The following is a 24667-nucleotide window of genomic DNA, read 5'->3' on the forward strand; positions in this document are numbered from 1 at the left end:
TCACAAGAGAAAGGCCTCTAGAGAATTGTACCACAAAGAAGGTCTCCTCCCAGGTATCAAAATATCTTTCTTAGAGTCTGCTATACTTGCAACACATTTGGACATAAGTTTGTAAACTGTAAAGCTTATGCTATGGATAGAAGCTACTCCAGGGTTGATTATTCTAAAAGATCTCGAGAATATTACAAACATAGTTATAAAAAAATTGGACACTTAAACAATGAAGTATAATGCTACAGATGCAACAACTTTGGACACCAAGATAAATACTCCAAGATAACCAATCCTCCAAAGGAATTACAACATGTAGATGCTCCTCCAAATATTTGGAAGAGAAATTTAATGTTCTGTCATCGCCTTTAAAGCCCAAAGAAATAAAAGTGTGCGGTATGTTTATAGTGGTTGCTCAACACATATGTCAAGGGATAATAAAAAAACTTGTATCTCTACAAGAAGATAACGATGAAATAGTCTCATTTGGAAATGATGGCTTTGCAAAGGTGATAGGAAAGGGAACTATTAAGCTCGGAAGCAAGAAGCACACAATAAAAGATGTGTTACTCAAGAAAATTTGAACCACAATCTACTAAGTGTGATTCAAATGTGTGATCAAGGGCATGTGTCATTGTTTAACTCAAAGAAATGTGAAATCAGAAGGGAGAAATTAGGTAGGTTCGTGGCGACAACAACAAGAACTCCAAATGATATATACACCTTGGATGAGATTGGAAAGGAAGGTTGTTTCTTGGCTAAAGAGGATGAAAGTTAGCTCTAGCACATAAGGATGTGACACAAAAACTAATATGCATGTTATGTACATATTAAGGAAAATAATCTTATATCAACTTTATATAGAAATAAAATAATAATACTAAAAAAAAATTATGGTTAATACATTTTATATTTTTTGTTGAATTGTGCTTGAAATCCAAAAAAATTATATTTTTCTCTCAATATTGTTTAAAATTGAACAAATATGTGTAGTGTACCCCAAAGTAAAATTTGAAAATGTTGAATCCATTTTATGTATTCAAAAATGCAACTTTATATATATATATATAGAGAGAGAGAGAGAGTGAGAGAGAGAGGGGGATCAAATATATAAAGGTGCAATTTAATTAATATTTTGCACTTTAAAAGTAGTTTGCACTTCAAAAGATTTAATCCGTCTCAACTATTACAAAATCTGTAATTAAGATAGATCTATACTTGTAAATAAATCAAACTAAATTTCATAAATTTCAAACTTGATGACTGAAAAGTTACATCTTAATAGAAAGTTATATGCTAATAGAAATCAGCTACATAAACGCTAACTTCATCAATGAAAGGTCACAAGTCCTTGAAGAGCCATGTACATGAAAGAAAAAATAACTATATACATGAGAGCTAGTGTCAACCGAACATGCCTCCCATGCCTTTGGAACCCATCTGCTTCATTAAGTTCTGCAACCCTCCCATGCCACCAATCTGCTTCAGCATTTGGGGTGGAAGAGCCTTGCTCATCTGTTGAGCATTCATATTCTTGGACAAGGAACTCATCTTACCACCATCCTTGGGAATCTTAAGGCCCTTCATCTTGCTCCAAACCTTAGACAACCGTTTGTTTTCTTCCATCGCTGCCATCACTTCCTTAACAGGACGACCAGATCCACGAGCCACTCTCACCATTCTCGACTCAGTCATGAACTTCGGATCCAAACTATCAAGCTCTTTATTCGTCATGGAATCCATCATGGTCATGAACCTTCTGATACGCACCTGACTTTCCTTTTCCTTGCCCTTGGGCATCAGTTCCCGACTGAATCCAGGAATCATGGAAAGCATCTCACCAATAGACCCCATTTGAAGAATGTTCTGGAACTGCTCATACATGGTTCTCAATGTGAATTTGCCCTGAGAAAGTTTCTGCAAAAGATCAGATTCTCCATCCACAGGCACAACTTCCTGAATTTTATTCATGAAACCAGACCAATCCCCCATGCCCAGAATTCTCTTCACAAATGGCTTCACATCAAAAGCCTCAAAATCTCCCATGTGTTCCCCTGTTCCAAGAAATATAATAGGGCTCTTTGTTGCTGCAACAGCACTGAGTGCACCTCCACCCTTTGCATGCCCATCCATTTTAGTAACAATCACAGCTCCTACAGAAACAGTATTCTTGAAAGCCTGTGCCTGATCAAATGCAGCTTGCCCAATACTGCTATCCATGACAAATATCACAAGGTCTGGATTTGTTGCTTGGGATACTTGTCTCATTTCCTCAAATAATGCAGCCTCCTGCTTGTGCCTCCCACTGGTATCCACAATTATGAGATCCCTATTTTCTCTCTTAAATCTTTCTACCCCTCCCCCTGCAATTTTTACAGGATCTTGTTCTGTATAGCTTCCATAGAAGGGGATGTTGACCCTAGTGGCATTCTGTTTGAGCTGATCAAAAGCACCAGCCCTAAATGTATCTGCACAGACCAGGGCTGGCTTCCAGCCCTTCTTTTGATAATACTGTGCATACTTGGTACATGTAGTAGTCTTGCCAGAGCCCTGTAACCCTACAAACATGACAATACTGGTTTGCTTTTTATTTGGGGAATAAGCAGGTTTTCCAGGGTCCAGCATTCTGCACAATTCATCAAAAATAGCCTGTTGAATGATCTTTCGTTTATTGTGACCAGCAGCCACGCCCTGTAAATTGACAATCTTTTTTATGTTGCTCTGCATTTCGCGGACAATTTTGAATTGGACATCGGCCTGGAGTAAAGCTCTTGATATCTCGTTCAGGCAGCTATTGAAGACTGTTTCGTCAATAACGGTGGCATTGCTCATGCTCTGGATGGCGCGGGAGATACTCCCGCCTAGCTCTGCCAACACCATCTTGTTGAAACTCAACCTCCTGCTGGAACGTATTTGAGATTTTCAATTACAGTTCTGAGGGAAAAATAAAAAATTACACCGAGAACCGAAGCTGGAATCCACTGGTTATCGTCAGACTACAAACGAAAATTGTCCAACGCTCCTGCCGCTCTCCCGCTCGGTGTTGATTATGAACGCCCTTGTAACTTTCCTAACTCTTATTTATTTACTTAATAGAAAGCTTGTAGGGCTTTTTTAGGAAATATCATAATCTATCAGATGGGCGAACAAAATTTAATCGTGATATGTTTATAATCCTATTACTTTATTTTATTGAAATTATTATATCTAGTAATAGTAACTCTATGTTATTATTATTATCTATTGCATGTAAAGCTATTGTTATTACATGCATTTTATCCCGTAATAGTAACTCTATGCTATTGTTATTATCTATTGCATGTAAAGGTGCTTTTAAATTGATCATTTGCATGTAAAGATGTTTTTAATTCAATTTAAAAACTGAAAATAACAAATTAATAATCCAATTTTATTGAATTTGTAGCAATATATTTATTTTTATTTAAAATATTACACTTAAATGTATGCTTCCATATAATCTATAATTACAATACCCATAAATATCGTTATTACAAAACATATATATATATATTGTAATATATATTATTTTTAATAATCATGATTTCTATTTATAGCAAAATATTAGGTTTAAATTAAATATAAACTAAAGTTTATTTTATCATATAATTATAACTTTTTGTTAAAATTTTAGTTAATAAGTATTGAAAATTTTAATGATTATAATAAGATATAGTTTAATTTATAGATGAAATGGTTTTTTTTTTCATAACATTTTTTCTATTTAAGTTTAATCAAAATCTCGCTTTTTTTTTATTGAATCGAGCATTTCTAATAATTCATAACAAGATTACATCCTTAGGAGCTCGGTACTAGCATACTTCTAGTAGCCTCATTCCTACAAGACTTGTTGGCTAGAAGATAATGCGAAAACGACATTGATAATAAAAAATATTAAACCCAGAGACCATATGCAGATTGCCCAAAAAAGCCAAAAATAACCCAAACCAAAATACAACCAATCTTCATCCCAAAACAACAAAATTACCCAACACCTAGTGTGTCTTTACCGTCTCCTGGAGGTGGAGAAGTGAGAAGTCCCTTGTGAATATGTGTTTGCATGTGTGCCAACCTACCCTCTAGTCCCTCCACCCTCACTTGGAGTCTTATTTGTCCTCGATACAAGGATACTAGTCTATCCATCATTTGCCATTGATTGTGTTGTAATTTGTTCATGAAAGCAATGATTTCATTATGGTCATCATGCCAGTCACGAGCGAGTTGCTCTAGAATGGTAATGACCTGTTGATGTGTTCTAATGCATTAAATGGAAATGGCAAGTCAATTACACTTGGGGATGGAGGTGGTTGTTGGTCTACCTCCTCCCCATAATCTCAAACTTTTTCCCGATGGTTTACTCCTTGGGTGCAAGGTCCCATGCCTTTGCAAGAACAACCTTTCTAGCGATGCATGGGTCATGGAGGGTTTGTAGGAGGTCGCAAATTCCATGCCCACATTCAAAGAAACCGATGCCCTCAAGTCCCAAGCAAGGTTACCAAGAAAAGTTATAGAATTACACACTGTAATAGAGATGACACCCAGTCGCTTCCAACAATAGCCAAACCCAGAGCTGTAAGTGACTCACAAGCTTAGCATAAAGAGGAGAAACCCCATAAACAACACCATTACCTCCATGATTGACTGCAAGAAGAGAAAACCAGATAGAAACCAGGAGGGGCCAACCTTCAACAAACATAGACTCATGCATTGCTACCCTAAGCCAAATACTTGTTTTGCCAATCAAATTAACAATCTTGACAAGGGAAGAAAGACATGCAAACCTAAAGACTATGGGGAAGAATTTAACCAGTAAATCCAAAGATGAAACGTTCATGCAGATATTCCCAATAATCACCAGCTCCAGCTATTGAATGATTTTTCCCCAATTCCCCACTCTCGTTGAATGTCTGAGCAAACTGTCGCAAGTCAGGTCCCAAGTCATTTTATGTTGCATTGCGACCACAACAGGGGATGAGCCTCCAAGGTCAAAAACAGTAACTAATCAAATTGTTTCTATTTAGGGAGCCAAGGATGGTAAGGATAACAAGCCACCTTGCACTCCTATGGAGACATTGCCTACCAACTTCTCTTCGCCCATTACCATGCAAAAATAATGACTTTGCCAGAGATCCCACATAACAAATATATCATAGCACCCTTCAAGAACCCTCCATTCTCGCACACAATGTGAGGGTGTTGAGTACTCACAATGTTAGTTCATGCCACTTGGGCAAGGGTTAAATGCCCCTTCCCATCCTTCACTTAAAACAAAGGTCACCCCCATTGGAGAAAAATCCGACACAGATTTTTAAAAATTTGAATTTAAGTTGTTTGATCTATAGAATTCAAGTGCCCCATGAGTTTTTCATAGCACTAAATCCATTTATACTTTCAAAAATGTATTTTAAACAACAAAAAATCACAATTTTTGTTGAAATTGTATTGCCAAATAGGGAAAAAGGTTATTTCATCCATAAATTAGATTATGCCTTCTAATAAAATCTCTCACACACACACATATATAAAATTAAAATATATATATACATATATATATATATATATATATATATATATATATATATATATATATATATATATATATATATATGTCAAGGAAAATTGAGAGACATATATGTATGTAATTATATGTATTATCAAGATTTACAAAGAACTAATATATATTCATGTCAACTCCAAATTTCTCAAGTGTTCAAAATACTAGATATTTCAAGATATAAACCTTTTCTCAATTTTTTTACTCAAACAAAAATTTACATCTTAAGAAATTTAATTCTTTTCAACTCTTCGTAAATCCAAAATTAAAATAAATAAATATTAATTATATTACTACTACTCTAATATTATAATAATCATACTACTATCATTATTATACTTTATTAATATTTATTAAAAAACTATCTTTATTAATATTTTATATTAATTATTTAATATTAACACTATCTATTGAGTTTATCTCATATACTATATCTTTATTCTCCAAGATTATAGTGTTAACTCATATGATATTTCTATCAATTTTGTATTTCTCTTATTGTCTAAGGTAGTGGATATTGCACTAGGTTTTTGGTCAAACCCATATTAGTTTGTGTTTAACAAAAAAAAATTGCAAAAAAATCTATAGTATAACATTACACATTGAAATATATGATTTTTTAAAAATAATTTAATTTATTTATGTTCAATTTGATTGGCTATCAAATTGAACATGTTATTGCCCTTTGCCTTTATTAATGTGCCCATTACCTTTATTAATTAACCAGAAGTACATAGATCACATCAAGGTGTAAGATGGACATTTATGATACAATTTGTTTTGGGAAGGTGATAAAATTATTGCTAATCAGTATAATCATTTTATATTTCTATTTATAAAAATGGCGAATGATTAATATAATCTAATAAAAATATATTATTTAAAATTACATACATAATTTAAAATCACATATGTAATTTAAAAAGATTTATTAATGGTATGTGAGAGATATATTTTTTGTTTTTACATTATATTTTTAAGGGGGTAGACGTCACTTAGGTTTTTGTGAAAACCTAACCACATAAGATAGATTTTACACTATTAATGAATGAATCATATTCAAAATAATAAGATGTTTGTAATAAGAATAAATACAAAATTTCTCATATTCACAAACCAAGGTATAATAGAAATTTATGATAAGACCTCTATACCTAGGTTTAATAATAAGATTTTCACAAGACCATATGCACAAACTATAAGAAGCCAAATGTAAACTATTAATAATTATTTCTATGTTGTAATACAAACAATGTTAATTTACAAAATTTAATAATGCATTTAATTACAATTTAAAATTAATCTAATTATAACATTTTAAAATTTTAAATCTTTGTATTTTTATTGTTTTCTACTTTCATTTAGCTATATTTAAACAAGGACTATCTACTATGTAGCCCTTGTTTCTTTCGTTTTTTTGTATTAGTTTTTTTTATTCTTTCATTTGCCATCAATTGTTTGTAAACTTTGATTTTTTTTAAATTTTGCATAATGTATTTAATTTGTTTTTATGTTTTGTTGTTATTTTATTAGTGGTTTGAAGATGAAACTCACATTGTGCTTTAAGATATTAATTTGAAAATTTCATATTTTTTTGTTTTTTTTATTAATGTTGAAAATTAAATTAAGTTTAATTGTATAATTTTTAAATTATTTTGAATTAAAATTATCGAAATTGTATGTTTAAGTTATAAAGTCGCATTATAGACAACTCATATATATATATATATATATATATATATATATATATATATATATATATATAGATATATAGATATATATATATTTGAGTGTTGATTAGGGCATCAAATTCATTTATATATTCGTAAAGACAATTTAAACAATAAAACATTTAACACATACACACACACATATATATAATGTTTATTATTTATATTTGTCGTTGATGAAATAATATTTATATCAAGATTATGATTTCTTGTTATTTAAAATACACTTTTGAATGCATAAATGGAGTTAACACTCTAAAAACCACTAAAGCAATCAATTTAGACAAATTAAACAACTTAAACATATCATTTAAAAAGATCATTTCGTAAATTCTTTAGATTACACTTATTTTACTATTTTCACGTTAATAAATATATAATTGTATTTAAAATATTCTTGTGTTTTCATTGATAAATGTAGAATTATATTTAAGAAATCATAAAAATGTTGAGTAAATAAAATTTGGATAAAACAAAATAAAATTTTATTTATCAAAAAATCCTTTGTAAACTAGTAATTAGAGAATGTTTTCTTCATACTTTCAAAACAAGAAAAAATGGTTAATGTAATCACTTGGTACAAACCAAATGTCAAAAAAGATAGCAAAAAGGAAGCAAGATTAATTAATCTTGATTGAACAATGCAACTATTGACCTCTTAAGTAATGGTATTTTTAGCACACTCTTCTTTTGTATCTCAACCAACTTGGTGATGTCTTTATAAAACATTACCTAGTCTTCGTGATGGGATTGAAGGTTAGTCAATGAAGTTCACCATGCCATATACATGGTGTTTCTATTTTTGCACATCAATTTAAATATTCACAAAGTCTTTAGTGTTCCAATTCATCTCAAAGACTTGCTTTAAAAGGTTCTTCCTTCTAATTGTGTGATTAGGACCCCTAAGAGGGATGCTAGAAGGTTCCCGTTTAATGCATCTAATATTTCTTCTTTATTCTAGCATCCTTGACATCCTTATATGAAAATTATTCATAATGTTTGTCTTAGAAGGAAAAGTGCAGCTCATCATTATTAATACGTAAAGTGCCATGGATATTCTACTGTACATTTCATCGCAATAGATCTTACAAAATTATACAAAAAAAAAAATGAAATCTACACTATGAGGATTTATTTCTCTTTATATTTATGATTTGTAAATTATTGTTTATTGTGTATGTATGCAATTTATAGTTATGTAGGAAATAGAGAACAAAAAAATTAAAAAAACTCACAAACCACAACTAACACAAGATATATCCTGGGAACCCTTTTAGGAGAAAACTCAACTAGAAGGTAAGGCCTCTCTACTCTCTTTCTCTAAATAGAAAATGGATGCTAGTACAAAGAAGTAAGGCCCATGGCCCGTGGGCTACCATAGTGAAAAATCCTCTTTGTGTTCCCTCTCCCTCTCCCTCTTAGCTACTCTACACATCTGCGAAACAAAATGCACTCGAAAGGAATGGAACCATTTTTCTTTTAGTGGTCTGGTTATAACACAACCTAATAGCCTACTAGTGGTTAGGTTTGACTCCTTCAACTCTTAACTAGAGTTACAATATGGACTCTTTACATTCTTCTTCATCATTGTTGAAAATGCAACAAGAAAATCTCAGTTTGACTTTGCCTTGGTCAAACTAGAGAAAATTTGAATTTCTATTTCATCAGAAATCTTGGAGGTAGTTAACTAAGGTTACGTGGCACTTGTCACTTAGTTAACTCAGTTAATTTGAGTTGGGGAAGCTTTAATTCAGTTCGGTATGATTGATTTCTAATTTGTAGCAATCTATTTCAGTTAATTTGAGTTATTGTTAGTTAAACTAGTTCTAACTGTCATAAGAACTAATGGAGGTCAAGTTGTGGAAGTGTAACTTCAACCACACTCAGTGATAAACTAGTTAATTGATCAATCAACCCAACATAATTGTTGCATGTAGAGAATTCAAGTTACCCAGTTGAGATGGAGATTCCAAGGAAGTGTACTATTAGTTGTAGCATATTCCAATGTGTACAGATGGTGCATGCAGTCAAAGGAAGGACCTAGAGGAATTGCACAATTCAATAGAGGAAAATTTCTGAACAATAGGGGCTAATTTCCTAGAAGAACAATGCAAGGAAATGGGAGCTTGGAGGGCTTGAAAATTGGCTAAGTGTTGGCCAAAGTTAGTCAGTCAGGCATAGAGATAGATTATACACTTGGAAGTTGTGCTCAGGCTTGAGTAAGCATATGTATTTCATCTCTATTCTATGATTAATGCAATACATATAGGAAGGAGTTTTGAGAAGTTTCTTTTCCCTAGATAAATCTCCGTGCATGTGTGATATTTCCTTTTGCATGTCCATAATTTGTGTACTAGATGGTGAATTAATTTCCACATATCAATAGAGTAGCTTCTAGTCTTGTGATTTAGTAAATTTCATGAGAATTTTCGAATCTACACATTAATTTCTACATGGTATCAGAGCTGGAATAATTGTAGAGCAGAGATTTCAAAGTTTTCATTGCAGTAGGTTCGAATTTGAAGATCAGTGTTGCAATTTTTCTTCAAGACTGAGAAGATGGATTTCAATGGACTAAGACTAAAGTGTTCCTTGGAAGGCACCTCAAGCATTTGATGCCCAGAATCATGCTCATTGTAAGAAAGATGTGGCCAAGGCGAGGATAATTATATTAGAGGGAGTACAGTATCATATTGTCTCTACTGTCGATGGAAAAGAAACTTCGTTCGTGATGTGGAAAGCACTAAGAGAATTATTCGAGAATAGTAGTGACCATAAGAAGCTGGAACTCAAGGACAAACTTCAAAGTATAAATATGCATAAGAATGACACAATTCCACAGTATCTGAGCAAGTTTACACAATGTCATGATGAACTTGGCGGGGTCGGTGTTAATGTCCCTAAAGAAGACTTGGTAGCTCTAGCCCTTTTGGGCCTTCCCAAGAGCTGACATAGCTATCAATATTCAATGAATGGAAGGGAGAAACTACCAAGTTGGGAGTGCTTATGGTCTGACCTGGTACAAGAGGAAATAAGGAAGAATACCAAATACGAGACTTCATCCAAGGGAGAGGATGAGGAGAACCGTGCCTTGGCTGGAAAGGGAAATAAGGGGAAAGGGAAGAATTCCCATCCAAAGTAGAATCTAGTCAAGGAGCCAAGAAGAAAGACTTATGCATAATCTAGTGCTTTCACTATCATGAATTCATGCACTATGCTACAAAGTGTCCACATAAGAAGAAAAGTAAGAAGACCTAAGGAGGAGCAGCAGGTGAAGCTTTGGCTTCACAGTTCAAGCTTGATTTTACTCTCATTGCATGCATGGAAAACACAATGATGAGAAGTGTGAGGTACTTAGACATCGGTCCCTCATTCCATATGATGGGCAATAGATATTTGTTCAGTGATTTGGAGGACAAAGATCCCTAGATGTACATTGATATGGGATATGATGGAAGGTACAAAGCGAACAAGATTGGTATAGTCACCTTTCAAAGGGAGTTTGGCTTCCCTCTCAGACTCATGGATGTGATGTTTCTTCCAGGTCTAAAGAAGAATCTTGTCTTTGTTGCAGTTTTGGAAGATTTTGGTTATGATGTGATCTTCAGCAAAGGAAAGGAATTCTTGAGACACATAGCCATGGGACAAGTGAAGTAGATTGAGGTTCGTGTGAAGAACCTCTGCAAGCTAGATGTGGACAATTATGTTGCATTGAGCACAAAGGCGAAGAAGGTGCAAAGCCGTGATGTCGATGAACCTTGGCATAGAAGACTTGCTATTTGCATCATGGCACTTTGAAGATCATGCAGTAGATAACCACAGGCCTCCCCAAGAGAAGTAGGATACGTGCAAAGGGTGTACCTTAGGGAAGTACACAAAAATGACTTTCCATGATCGGGACAACATAACACATGTAGCCCTTAAAAGGATCCACTCTAATGTACGTGGACCTTTCTCGACAAACTCCACCATCAGGCATAAGTATTTTGTCATATTTATTGATGATTTCTCGTGGAAGTGTTAGATCTTTTTCATGTGGAAGAAGGATGATACTTTCTCTAAGTTTGTGGATTTCAAGGCACTGGTCGAGAAAGAAACAAACAAGAAGGTGAATTCTCTTAGGAGAAATAATGGAGGTGAGTATGTGTCGAATGAGTTTAAAACCTTTTGTGCAAAATAAGGCATTCGACGAGAGTTGACAACACACCACAACCCACAACAGAATGGGATGGCTAGGAGGAAGAACCGCAACATTGTGGGAGTAGTAAGGGTGGTGTTGCATAACCAAAGCCTACCCTTGCACTCGTGGGATGAAGCATGCAACACAACATTATATTTGAAGAACAAGAGTCCTCATCCAATTCTTGGCATGATTACATTAGAGGAGGCTTTCTTAGGGAGGAAGCTAGATGTGTCGTACTTCAGGATTTTTGGAGCTTCTCTTTACTTCCATGTCTCAAAAGAATCAAGGAATAATATAGATCTGAAAAAAAAGTTGGGGGTATTTGTGGGCACACAGAAACTCCCTACAACTACCATGTGTACTTTCCTTCCATCAGAGTGACAGTTGTGTGGAGGGATGTAAATTTTGATGAAGACAAAGCAATGTGGTGCTCTCTTAAGAGGGAGCTTGATCCAAGTGGATATTGGTGGCCACCCACCTATTCCACTTGGACCTCCACCATTGTTTCTTTTGGTTTTTCAATTTCCTTATTTGTAGCACAATTTACTATTTTTCGCAGTTTTTCAGGTCCTGAACTTCCAAAGCCGTTTTTGAGGCCCTAAACAACGTTTTTTGGGAAAACTGGGAGCAACATGGGTTTGTTAATTAACGTTTCTCATCCAAAAGTTGTATTCCTTGGATAGATCTTTCTAACGAGGTATTGTGCACGTCAAACAGAGATCGTATGCCAAAGTTACAACCCAAGGAAGTTGATGTACCAATTTACCCAAAACGGGGCACATAGTTTTGTGCTTCATCTCCTAGGGTTAGGTTTTTGGATGTTTAGGGTTTTCCATTATTTCTCAACAATAAATAGGCCTTTGAGCCTCATTGTAAGATAGTTCATAGGCATGTAGCCGCCACATCTCTTCTCAAAGATAAGCTACCATCGTGCTAGTTTATTTCCATTTTTGTTTGTAAGCGTATTTCAATATTTTACATCAATGAAATGAAGTACTATTTCTGTTGCATCTCTGTATTTATAGGCATATCTGTAATTTTTTGCGTTCCTGTTTAAATCCGGTTCAATGATATCAGAGTGGTCTGCTCTTTCTCTGTTTTTCTTTGCATGTCCCCAACGAGGTCGGGGTATAAGGAGTTAGGGCTTGAACTAGTTGAACCTATGCAAGACCAGCCTCACAAATCTCAATGGTCTCCCATGGAAAATAAAAATAAAGACGAGGGGTAGGATATCCTATCAAAATCTTGCTCGAAGAGGCCCTCGAGCGACAAAGGAACGCGATGATGGACAACTTTGCCCAGATCCTTCAGCGGCTACTTAGGGGTGACACATCTACTTCCAGCAGCTACTCTAGAAGTGCTACACCCTTTAAGGTACAAGTTAACTTTGTCATTCCCATATTTGAGGGTCAGATAGATGTAGACATTGTAGATAAATGGTTAAATATGCTAGATGGTGAATTAACTTCAATAGATCAGTAGAGTAGCTTTGAGTCTTGTGATTTAGTAAATTTCATGAGCAGTTTCGAATATACACATTAATTTATAAAATCATGATCAGAAGGCTAACCCCTTTTCCATGAATAATGTGAGCTAACATGACATCCTCTCAAATTATGGTGGTCAAAACAAGAAGGTCAACTTCTGAGTGGCATGATGATTGCATACAGATTCCAATTGTGACGATTCTTGTGACTTCGGTAAGGTATCTTCAAGAACACATAACTTATCTAACATATAAATTAACTCATCCTAGAGATGGTAGTCAATGGTTCCAGTACCATCTTGCACATGCATCTAGCTCTAGAATTGCTTACACACCTCCTTGAATTACTCATCCTCCGAATATGCCTCTATGTATGCATCATGGGTGAATGGCTTCATGTGCGTCATAGCTCCAAAAGTTGTGATATATGATGTGGGTGACCTTGAAATCATGTCATATAACGTGTTTGTGTTGCCCTTCTTATACTTGATAACGAAACGAAACTATTATAGAAACCCCATCCACTTGTAATTCTTGGTTTGTTGTAGCTTACTCAAGACTTGCAGTTATTGTAATGGTTAGAGATATTTGTGAATATCTAAAGAAAGTGATGGATATGTTTCTAATATTGTATAAGAATAACCCCTTTTCATAGCCATGGATAAAAAGTATATATATAAATAAAATGAAGATAATCAGAAAGAAAAAATAGATTAATAAGAAGAAGACATTGAGGAGTGGTGGCCTGGGTGCAGGTGTAATGGACAATTGTTCGAATCCGGAAACGATTTCTGCAATTTTAGGTGGAATTTCTTCTTGGAATTCCTTTGGAGTATCAGTCATATACCTCCAAACTTGGCTATTCTACTAAATTAGCAGAACTGCTTAATTTTAGCTGAAATGATAAGTGATTTACAAGTCCTCTAAGCATCGCACATCGCAAATCACATTTTCTTAAGGCTAAGGTTCATTCACTCATGAAATATTTCGATGTGAAACTAATCGACGATCCTGCACCGTTTGATCAAGCGCACTTGATCCAACAGTTAATAGCGATATTGGTTGAGGCACTTGCACAAGGGTTAACCGTCCTTATGGAGTTGATAAGGAATATAAACCCATGATCTATAAAATTTCGGGTCTGTTTTTGGAATTAAAGTCTGAGCACTTGATGACCTGATATTCGTTGGATAATAGAGGCCATCAAATCCTACGACTTGTGGGTCTTCAACTAGCACACGGGTTAAAACAACTCAATCCCCGCAGTTGATTGTGACCTAAAAGTTTGAAAATGAGATCGATGGCTAGGAGTGAGTGCGGGGCTTCAACCATGATCAAGAAATCCGTACACTCTTACCCCCCCAATTTCTGATCATCTAGATCTTTTACACGACGAAAGAGAATTTAAACGCGATCACACCAGTTTACACAGAACTCTAAATTTTTAGGCCAAACTGAAAATTCAATAATACACAGAGATACTTTGGAGGGATGCAACACCTCCAAGATTGACCAATTACACACAAAAATACACAGAGATATAACTTTGTAACTTAATCTTATATGGCTAAAACAAGCCAAACCAAATCAGTCAAAATCCCCTTACAATCATTCAGAACTTACATAAATACCATTTCATCCTAACAATCAGATCCTTAAACACTAGATCGAATCTACCTAATCTTAAACAATATATATTCTGGTTGATATTCTCCTTGAGAATCTCAACTGAATCTAAACTTCATGAATTAATTACAAAATCACTCCATCCCTAAATCCTAGCTCAAATCCTATCTAAAAAACTTGTAAATTGACAGCTAAAGGATCCCACTCCTTTGCTTGTAAACTTTTTTTGTATTTTTGGAATAAATTCGAAGCCTTTTGTCTTCAAGCCTCATGCTCCTACATCAGACTCCTGAGGACAAAATTCTTCATGGGCTCCTGTCCATGAGCTCTTCTACAGAACTGCCCAACTTCTGTAGCATGGAATCTGTCATCCAAGTAGCTTCAGTAATTGGTTGATCCTTCCATTTGACCAAATACTGAAAATACTCCTGTCCTCTTGTCTTCTTCAACAATTTCTTGTCCAAAATCCTCTCTGGCTTCAATTCCTTTGCTATAGGTAACTGTTTTACCCAATCAATCTCTTGTTCTTCTTGATCCTCTACTGTGTCATCTGCATTTTCACTTTCATACTTATACAAATCAACAACATTGAAAATTGGAGATATTCCAATATCAGGGGGTAATTCAATTTCATATGCATTTGCAGAAAATTTTCTCAAGACTCTGCATGGTCCAATTTTCTTAAACTTTAGCTTATTATACTCCCTTTTTGGAAATCTTTCCTTCCTCAGGTGTGCTAAAACCAAATCTCCAACCTCAAAATTAACTTCTCTTTTCTTCAGATCTGCTCGGCTCTTGTATTTTATGTTGTTGTCCAGTAGTTGTTGTTTTAACTATTCATGTATTGCTTGAACTTCTGTAGCAAAATCTTCTCCTTTAGCACTTCTCCTTTCAGCTTTTCCCAAGTCTCTCAATTCAGACACTCCTCTTGGGTGCATTCCATAGATTATATGGAATGGACTTTTCCATATACTCCTGTTAGGAGAATCATTATATGCATATTCTTCCTGTGCCAATACTTGATCCCACTGTTTTGGATGTTCACCTGCAAGACTTCTCAAAAGATTACCTAAGCTTCTATTTACAACTTCACTTTGTCCATCAGTCTGAGGGTGATAAGCAGAACTGAAACTCAGTTTAGTTCGAAGCTTTTTCCACAATGTCCTCCAGAAATGTCCAACAAATCTAGTGTCTTTGTCTGAAACAATGCTCTTAGGTAACCCATGTAATCTTAAAATCTCCTTAAGAAATAGCTTAGCAATGTGAGTAGCATCACTGGTTTTATAACATGGAATAAAATGTTGCATTTTTGAAAATCTGTCGACTAGTACATAAATTGAATCATTTCCTCTTTGAGTTTTTGGTAAACCAAAAACAAAGTCCATACTTACCATATGCCAAGGCCTATCAGGAATAGGTAATGGAACATACAAACCTGTGTTTTGACTCCTTCCCTTTTCATACTGACACACTTTACAATTTCTCACATAATTTTCCACTTCAGACCTCATTTTCGGCCATAAATAAAACTTGTTCAACTGTTCATAAGTCTTGTCTGCACAAAAATGCCCTCCAAGTCCACTATGTTTCTCCTTGATCAAATTCTCTCTCATATAACAACTTGGTATGCACAGTTGATTTCTTTTAAACAACAGTCCCTCTTGCATGAAATAATCCAGCCACTTGCTTCTGTCTAACAAAACAGGATTTTCACAAGCTTCAAATGCCTCTTTAAAATCTAGATCTTTTTCATATAATTCTTTAAGAAAATCAAAACCCAACACTTGAATTTGACTTTCTTGAACTAAAATGCTTTTTCTACTTAAGGCATCTGCTACTTTGTTTGATTGACCATTTATATGTTTTAATACAAAATTAAAACTTTGCAGGTATTCTACCCATTTTGTGTGCATTTGGTTAAGCTTTGGCTATTGCATAATGTATTGTAACGCATGGTTATCTAAATACAGTATGAACTCCTTGGACATCAAGTAATGTCTCCACTTCTTCAGAGACTGCACCACTGCATAGAACTCCTTGTCATAAGAAGAATATTTCTTCTTTGTCTCATTCAGCTTTTCACTAAAATAAGCTACAGGCCTGACCTCCGGACTCAAAACAACTCCAATGGTTTCTCCATTGGCATCACACATCACTTGAAAAGTTTATTAAAATCAAGCAAAATCAAAATAGGTTTCTCAATAATTTTTCTCTTCAACAGTTGGAAGTTCTTTTCTACTTCAATAGTCCATTTAAATGGTTGTCTATCCTTCTATATTGTGTCAATAATTGAAGCATTAATCTTACTAAGATTCCTTATGAATTTCCTGTAAAAACTAGCAAGACCGTGAAAACTACTTACCTCAAAGACACTTTTTGGTGAAGGCCACTCCATGATACCCTTGATCTTCTCTGGATCCATCTTTAACCAACTCCTTCGTCACGAATGAACATTTCTTTAAATTTAACAGTAACTTTTCTTGTTGTAGCCTCTGTAAGACATAATTCAGATGTCTCACATGTTCCTCCTTAGATCTGTTGTAAACTAATATATCGTCCAGATATACTATTACAAATTTACCAATAAATTCCTTCAGAAATTCATTCATAAGTCTCATAAATGTACTAGGAGCATTGGATAACCCAAAAGGCATTACCATCCATTCATACAATCCTTCATTGGTCTTAAAAGCATTTTTCCACTCATCTCCCTCTCTAATTTTGATTTGATGATAGCCACCTTTTAAATCTAACTTTGTAAAATATCTAGCTCCGCTCAAAAAATCCATCAAATCTTCGATTCTAGGTAAGGGAAATCTGTACCTTATTGTTATCTTATTGATTGCTCTCAAATCAGTGCACATTCTCCAGCCTCCATCTTTCTTTGGGCTCAACACTGTTGGCACTACACAAGGACTCAAACTCTATCTAACCAGCCCCTTGTCTAACAGTTCCTGAACCTATTTCCTGATCTCTTCATTCTCTATGGGATTCATCCTGTAAGCTGCTTTATTAGATAGATTTGCTCCTGGAATAAAATCTATGTGATGATTGATTTTTCTAATGGGTGGTAACTCATCAGGAAAATCATCTACAATGATATCACAATAATTGTCCAACATCTCTTGAATTTCAATTGGTAAATCATAAAAATTTTTGGAAATAATTATTATCTTGGATTTGCAAACTAACACAAAACTTACCTCATCTTCTTCCATTTGCTGCAAGTACTCTTTTCCACTCAGCAAAAGGGTCTTTGGATCAGGTTTCCTTGATGTATCCTCTTCTTCTATTGGTAGCAATGTATGATTGACACCATCTTTTCTAAATTTGTATGTTTTCTTCCTTCCATCATGCATAGCTCCTCTGCCATACCGCCAAGGTCTACCCAACAATATATTACACACATCCATAGGCATTACATCGCACAAAATTTTTCTCTATATTTTCCCAACTGCAACTCCACTTCACATTGCTCATTCACTACCAACTGATATCCCTTTTGAAGCCATGACACCCTGTAACGTGTTGGATGTTTCTTTGTTTTCAACTTCAAATTCTCCACCACTTCCGTGGAGACCAAATTATCTGTACTACCACTGTCTATTATCATTTAACAACACTACCCTTGAACCTTACACACAGTCTTGAACAAGGTTTTCCTTTGTGTTGGTTCAAAAATTTCCTTAGCTGGTTTTAACAAAATTTTGTTGACTACCAAAGATTCCCCTTTCTCTGGTACATTCTCTTCATCTATTACCTTTGTTTCTTCCTCTTCATTTTTTGCAACAATTGCCTTCCTTTGATTCATTCCTATATTTTATGGGCCCTCATAAGCTCTGTGTCCCAGCTTGTTACATCTGTAACATCTAACTTCTCTTCCTCTACCTCTGCCTCTTCTTCCTCTGTAAAAACTCCCTCTGCCACTTGCATCACCTCCTGTGGGTGCATATTGACTTGAGCTGTTGCTAGCTCCATCTCTAGGTGCTGTAGATCTTCCTCTACCATCTTGTCTTCCCCTTCCTCAAAAAGTACCTCTATTTCTAGCAGACTGCTTCCTCATGAGTTTTTCTTCAGCCTTCAGTACCATATGATAAGCCTCTTCTACTGTTTTAGGAGGCAACACACTTATCTCATCTTGGATGTCCATTCTAATACCATTCACATATCTTGCATCCTTCTCATCTGTATCTTGGATTTGTCCTGCCCTTATACTGACTTTGTAGAATTCCTTTGTGTATTCCTTTATTGTCATAGACCTTTGTCTAAGATTCTGCATCTGTCTAAATACTATTTGTTGATAGTCACTTGGCAGAAACTTACATTTCAGTTTTTCCACCATCTTGTTCCAATTGTTAATTGGTTCTTTGCCAATTCTTCTTCTTTATGCCTACACTCCATCCCACCAAAGTGTTGCATGTCCTTTCAGTTTTGTGACAACAAACTTCACCTTCTTTCCTTCATCTATTTCTTCATAATCGAAGAATTTCTCCATGTCATTTATCTAGTTTATCAATTCCTCAAGCTTTAAGCTTCATGTTTAGATTGAAACTTCAAGTCTAGGCTGGGATGTGGATCTCAATACTGACTTAAAGAATCTCATTTCAAGAGTTACATTTGCAGGTTCTTCTTTTGAAGCTTCAGCTCTAGGTTCACTAACATCTCCAGCATCTGCATCTCTTCCCATTTCCATTGCTTCCAATCTAGCTTGCATCTATTGCATAGCTTCCAACACTTCAGCGTTTGCAATTGATCGTCCTCTTCTTCAACCACCACCTCTTCCTCCAACTCTGAAAGCCATGTTGGATTTCTTTTTCTGATCCTTGAGATCTTGTTCAGTGTCAGTAGGTTGCTTTGATACCACAATTGGTGGCCTGGGTGCAGGTGTAATGGACAATCGTTCAAATCTGGAAACCATTTCTGCAAGTTCAGGTGGAATTTCTTCTTGGACTTCCTTTGGAGGTCATCTACCTCCAAACTTGGCTATTCTGCTAAATTAGCAGAACTGCTTAATTTTAGCCGAAATGATAAGTGGTTTACAAGTCCTCTAAGCATTGCACATCGCAAATTGCATTTTCTTAAGGCCAATGTTCATTCACTCATGAAATATTGTGATGCAAAACTAATCGGTGATCCTCCACCATTTGATCAAGCGCACTTGATCCAATGGTTAACAACGATATCGGTTGAGTCACTTGCACGAGGGTTAACCGTCCTTACGGAGCCGATAAGGATTATAAACCCTTGATCTATAAAAGTTCGGGTTTGTTTTTGGAATTAAATTCCGAGCACTTGATGACCCGATATTTGTTGGATAACAAAGGCCATCAAATCCTATGGCTTGCGGGTCTTCAACTAGCACATGGGTTAAAAACAACTCAACCCCTGCAGTTGTTGATCATCCAAATCTTTTACACGGCGAAAGAAAATTTAAGCATGATCACACCAGTTTATACAAAACTCTAAATTTTTAGGCCAAACTAAAAATTCAATAATACATAGAGATACTTCGAAGGGATGCAACACCTCTGGGATTGACCAATTACACATAAAAATACACAGAGATATAATTTCTATAACTTAATCTTATATGGATAAAACAAGCCAAACCAAATCAGTCAAAATCCCCTTACAATAATTCAGAACTTACATAAATATCATTTCATCCTAACAATCAGATCCTTAAACACTAGATCGAATCTACCTAATCTTAAACAATATGTAATCTGGTTGATATTCTCCTTGAGAATCTCAACTGAATCTAAACTTCATGAATTAATTACAAAATCACTCAATCCCTAAATCCTAGCTCAAATCCTATCTAAAAAAATTGTAAATTGACAGCTAAAGGATCCCACTCCTTTGCTTGTAAACTTTTTTTGCATTTTTGGAATAAATTCGAAGCCTTTTGTCTTCAAGCCTCATGCTCCTGCATCAAGGAGTAAGTGAATCTTGAAGCATAACTCATTAGTTCCTTAGAAGAAATATGATGGATCAAGGAAATAATAAAAATAAGGAGAAATTGCAGAATTATGAAAAGTAGGATCTTGATCTTGATGAAAAAAAAAAAATTATCATCCTAGAGACTCAATTGGAAGAGGAAAAAAGGATATAAGAAGTGGTGAGAATCTAACTGAAAGAAAAGGAAGTTAATTGTGAGAATCTAGAAGCTAAAATCATTTCCTTAAGGAAGGAAGTAGAGAAAACAATCGATTAGTTAAATAGAATCATGGAGTTTGAAAGATCGTTGAAATATTAGATAGTGTTCTTAGTTGCCAAAGGTAACCATTCATCAAGACATGCCTTAACTATGAAGAAAAACAAAATACCCTTTAGGGAGATGCAAGCATTAAGGTCACAAAGACATTAGAAGAGGAAAATGAAGAAAAGCATAAAATCTATGCTAATATCTCAAAGACTCTATGAATAATGAAAGTAGTAGTAGGAAAACAAAATTTGAAGACCAATAGAAATTTGATTCTTCTCACAAGAAAAAAAATAATGAGTATAGAAGATTTTCTCCACCCATAAGGCCTTTCACAACCCAGTGCCATAATCTCTTCATTGGATTTTTTTTTCTTGCAATAATTTTGGTCATAAACTAATGAACTATGTAGCATATGCAATATCGATCATGTGAGAGATAGAAATAGAGGATCTTAAAGACGTCAAAGAATGATTATGTGAGCCATAAAACCATAATTTCTGATGGGTTTGTTGATAGAAAATATAATTCCTTTTCTTCCCTACTTGATTACAATAATGAATGTTATAAGTGTAATAACTATGGGCAAATAGCATGTAGCAATGTAAGAAACATAATAAAGTCTCATAAACAGAAAATGGACAAAGATTTTCTTACCAGGCATATAGAAGAATACACAAAGTTGTGGAAAAGGAAGCAAGAAAAATAGAAGAAGGAAGGATGTGGACTTGCATTGTATGCTCAAAACAAAGGAAGCCAATGGTATATTGATAATGGATGTTTGAAACAAATGATAGGGGATCAAAACAAATTTCTCACCCTAAAGGAAGAAAAATGAGGCACTGATACCTTTGGGGATAACACTTTTGTAAGGATAGTTGGAAAATGTGTGCTTAGTCTTGATGATGGAAAGAATAAAATATAGAATGTCTTGTATGTTGAAGGGTTAAAATACAATATTCTAAGTGTTAATCGAATGTGTGATTAAGGTGGCATCCTCACATTTCATTCTAAAGGATGTGAGATAAGGGAAAGTAGGTTCAAGAATATTAATGTCAAGTGCAAAAAAAACCAAAAGCAATGTATAGATCCTTAATTAAGTAAATGTAGAAAATTGATGTATGGGACACGTAGACAAAATATTGTTATGGCATAAAAGGATGCGTCATATAAACTTTGAAAATATAGTAAAACTAAACAAGACACAAGTAGTAAGAGATATGCCAATGATCTGAAAATATATAAGACATTATTTGCAAGACACATTAGCACGGGAAGAAAAAGAGAATTAGTTTCAAAATAAATGAGTACTCAACATCAAATCCATTGGAAATTGTAAGCATAGACCTTTGTAGGCCAACAAAAGGAGAGATTTATTTTATGTTGCTTATCGATTATTATACAAGAATGACATGCGTCACATTTCTTAAAGAAAGATATGAAGCATTTGATAATTTTAAAACTTTCAAAGCCCTAGTTGAAAATGAGACTAATTTCAAAATCAAGTGCTTAAGATTAGATATAGGAGGTGAATTTTCCTCTAATGAATTAAATGAATTATCTGAGAATCATGGAATCAAGAGACATTTTTCTATAGCGAGGACTCCACAACAAAATTGAGTTATAGAAAGGAAAATTATAACTATACAGAAAATACCTTAAACAAATGTTGAATGAAGCCAAACTACCAAACATATTTTGGGGAGAAGAAGTCAACACAACAATATACATTTTGAAAAGAGAAAAATTAGAGTGAAGAACAATAATACACATTATGATTTAGAGAAAGGTATACTAGCTATAGTAAAATACCTCGATGTATTTGGGAACAAATGTTATATAAAGATAAATGAATTAATTTAGGCAATTTTGATTCCATAATAGATGAAGGTATTTATTTTAGCTATGCATCTAGAAGCAAGACCTATAAATGTTACAAAAAGATATTGTTCAAGGTCATGGTAGAAAGTATTGATGTAAGAGTGGATGAAGTAATACCTCACAAAGAAAATTCTCAATAAAATGAAAATCCAGAAGAGACAATCTATAAAGAATGATACATGAAGGAGAAGATGAAGAAGAAAAGAAAGAACAAGAACAAATATAATGCCAAGATATAGAGATGCCATCATACTTATCTATAAGTATTATCCAAAAAATAATATTTTTGGTGATATAGACACAACATTTCATACTAGAAGAGGATTTGTAAGCGCACCAAAATAAGAAAAATTTTCTTTTCTATCCAAAATAGAGCCCAAAAACTTTACATGAGCTAGTGAATATAAGAATTGGGTTAAGTTATCGAAGAAGAATTGAGTTAGATTGAGAATAATGAGACATGGGAACTTGTGCCCAACCTAAAATAAAAGAATGTGATTTCCACCAAAGAGGTCTTCATAAACAAGTTGAATTAAGATGGACAAATAGTAAGAAATAAAGAAAGCTTGGTCTGTAATGGGTATGCTCAAGTGAGGTTATTGAATTTGAAGAAACCTTTTCTCTAGTTGCAAGATTAGAAGTAATTAGAATGTGTTTGACATTTACATGTTTCAGGAACTTCAAAATCTATCACATGGATGCCAATTCAACCTTTCTCAATGAGAATATAGAATAAGAAACATATATTGAACAACTAGAATAATTTCAATTATCAGAAAATAAAGATCATGTATGCATATTAAAGAAAGCACTTGGTTAGTGATGACATACACTACCCCTGATGAATTTTGAGCTTACTAGCCCAAAAAGCCCTAAAGGTATTTTTTAGCAAGGGAGCTCTAATGAATGAGGAAAGGGTAGGCCAACATGGGCAAGGGCCTACCTGGCCATGTCAACAGCATGCACTGGCAGGTAGGGCATGACGACAGAAGATAACGACCAAATCATTGGCCAGGTGTAGTCAGAGGGCATGGGCGTACAGATCCAATGAGTGGTACGAAGGTTGATCAAACAACCTACACAGATCTACACCGTCAAGTGCAGACCCATTAACGCACCAAGTGGGTACGAAGAGGGACCCACGGTGATGCCTCATGCCCTTTGTGCCCCTCCCATAATTTCAAATGAAATTTCTTGGACCCGGAGGTGGGTGCACTTAAATTTCCATGATGGCCATCTTAGCACCTTCACGTGCCACCTCACAAACTCTGTATGCCATGTTTGACCAGTGCCATGAAAAAACATGACATGTGGGCTTGACCACGTCGTGCACAAATTTTTATAAAAGGAGGGATGGACCCATTTTCATTACCATTTATCCATATCAACCTCTAGCTCACCCTTGTGCACTCACCAAACTTGAAAATCTCAAATCTAGCCTTTGCACATTTAGATTTAAATTGTAAACCATAATTTATCTTCCCTGGATTGAATCTGATCTGTTAAGGCCTCCCACGAATCAATATTCAAGTTAATTTGAATTCTAAAGAAAACCGTAGCCTTTCCCACAAGCAGAGCACTCGTTTTCTTAAACAAATGTAATCACATTGATTGAGTGGCTATCGCTCAATATTAATCCATTTGCAGCCTCAAAAGCCCTAGTTTTTTCTAAATTTGGTCTTGAATTGCCCAAAAATATTCTAATTTGACACTTGAGCTTACCAAAGACCACATCTAGCTTAATAATTTTAAATAGTTCTTTTGTCCAGCCCATAGTTCAATCTCACTAGGTCACATGGCACTTGCACATTGACAAATTAGTCCCTTTCATAAATTTCACATCTTTCCACCTTCCCCTTGCTTCACTAAGCTTCTTCACTTCCCCCTTAGCAATTCCTACTCCTTCAATGGCCACCTCACCACCTCCAAGTACCTCTAACATAAAAATGGCTGAAAAGGCTAAAGAACTTGAATTCTCTGACAATGATGTTGA

The 24667-nt window shown here is 34.8% G+C and overlaps 1 pseudogene; it reads right to left on the reverse strand.

Moving 5' to 3' along the window:
• Nucleotides 1-1395: 1395 nt before the first annotated feature.
• On the reverse strand, nucleotides 1396-2871 carry LOC149182369 (signal recognition particle subunit SRP54 2 pseudogene; annotated as a pseudogene).
• Nucleotides 2872-24667: the final 21796 nt, after the last annotated feature.

Source organism: Pinus tabuliformis, chromosome 3_2 (assembly GCF_031772625.1).
Source record: "Pinus tabuliformis cultivar Carrire ecotype Pingquan chromosome 3_2, CPIR1, whole genome shotgun sequence".
In the NCBI taxonomy this organism is placed as follows: Eukaryota; Viridiplantae; Streptophyta; class Pinopsida; order Pinales; family Pinaceae; genus Pinus; species Pinus tabuliformis.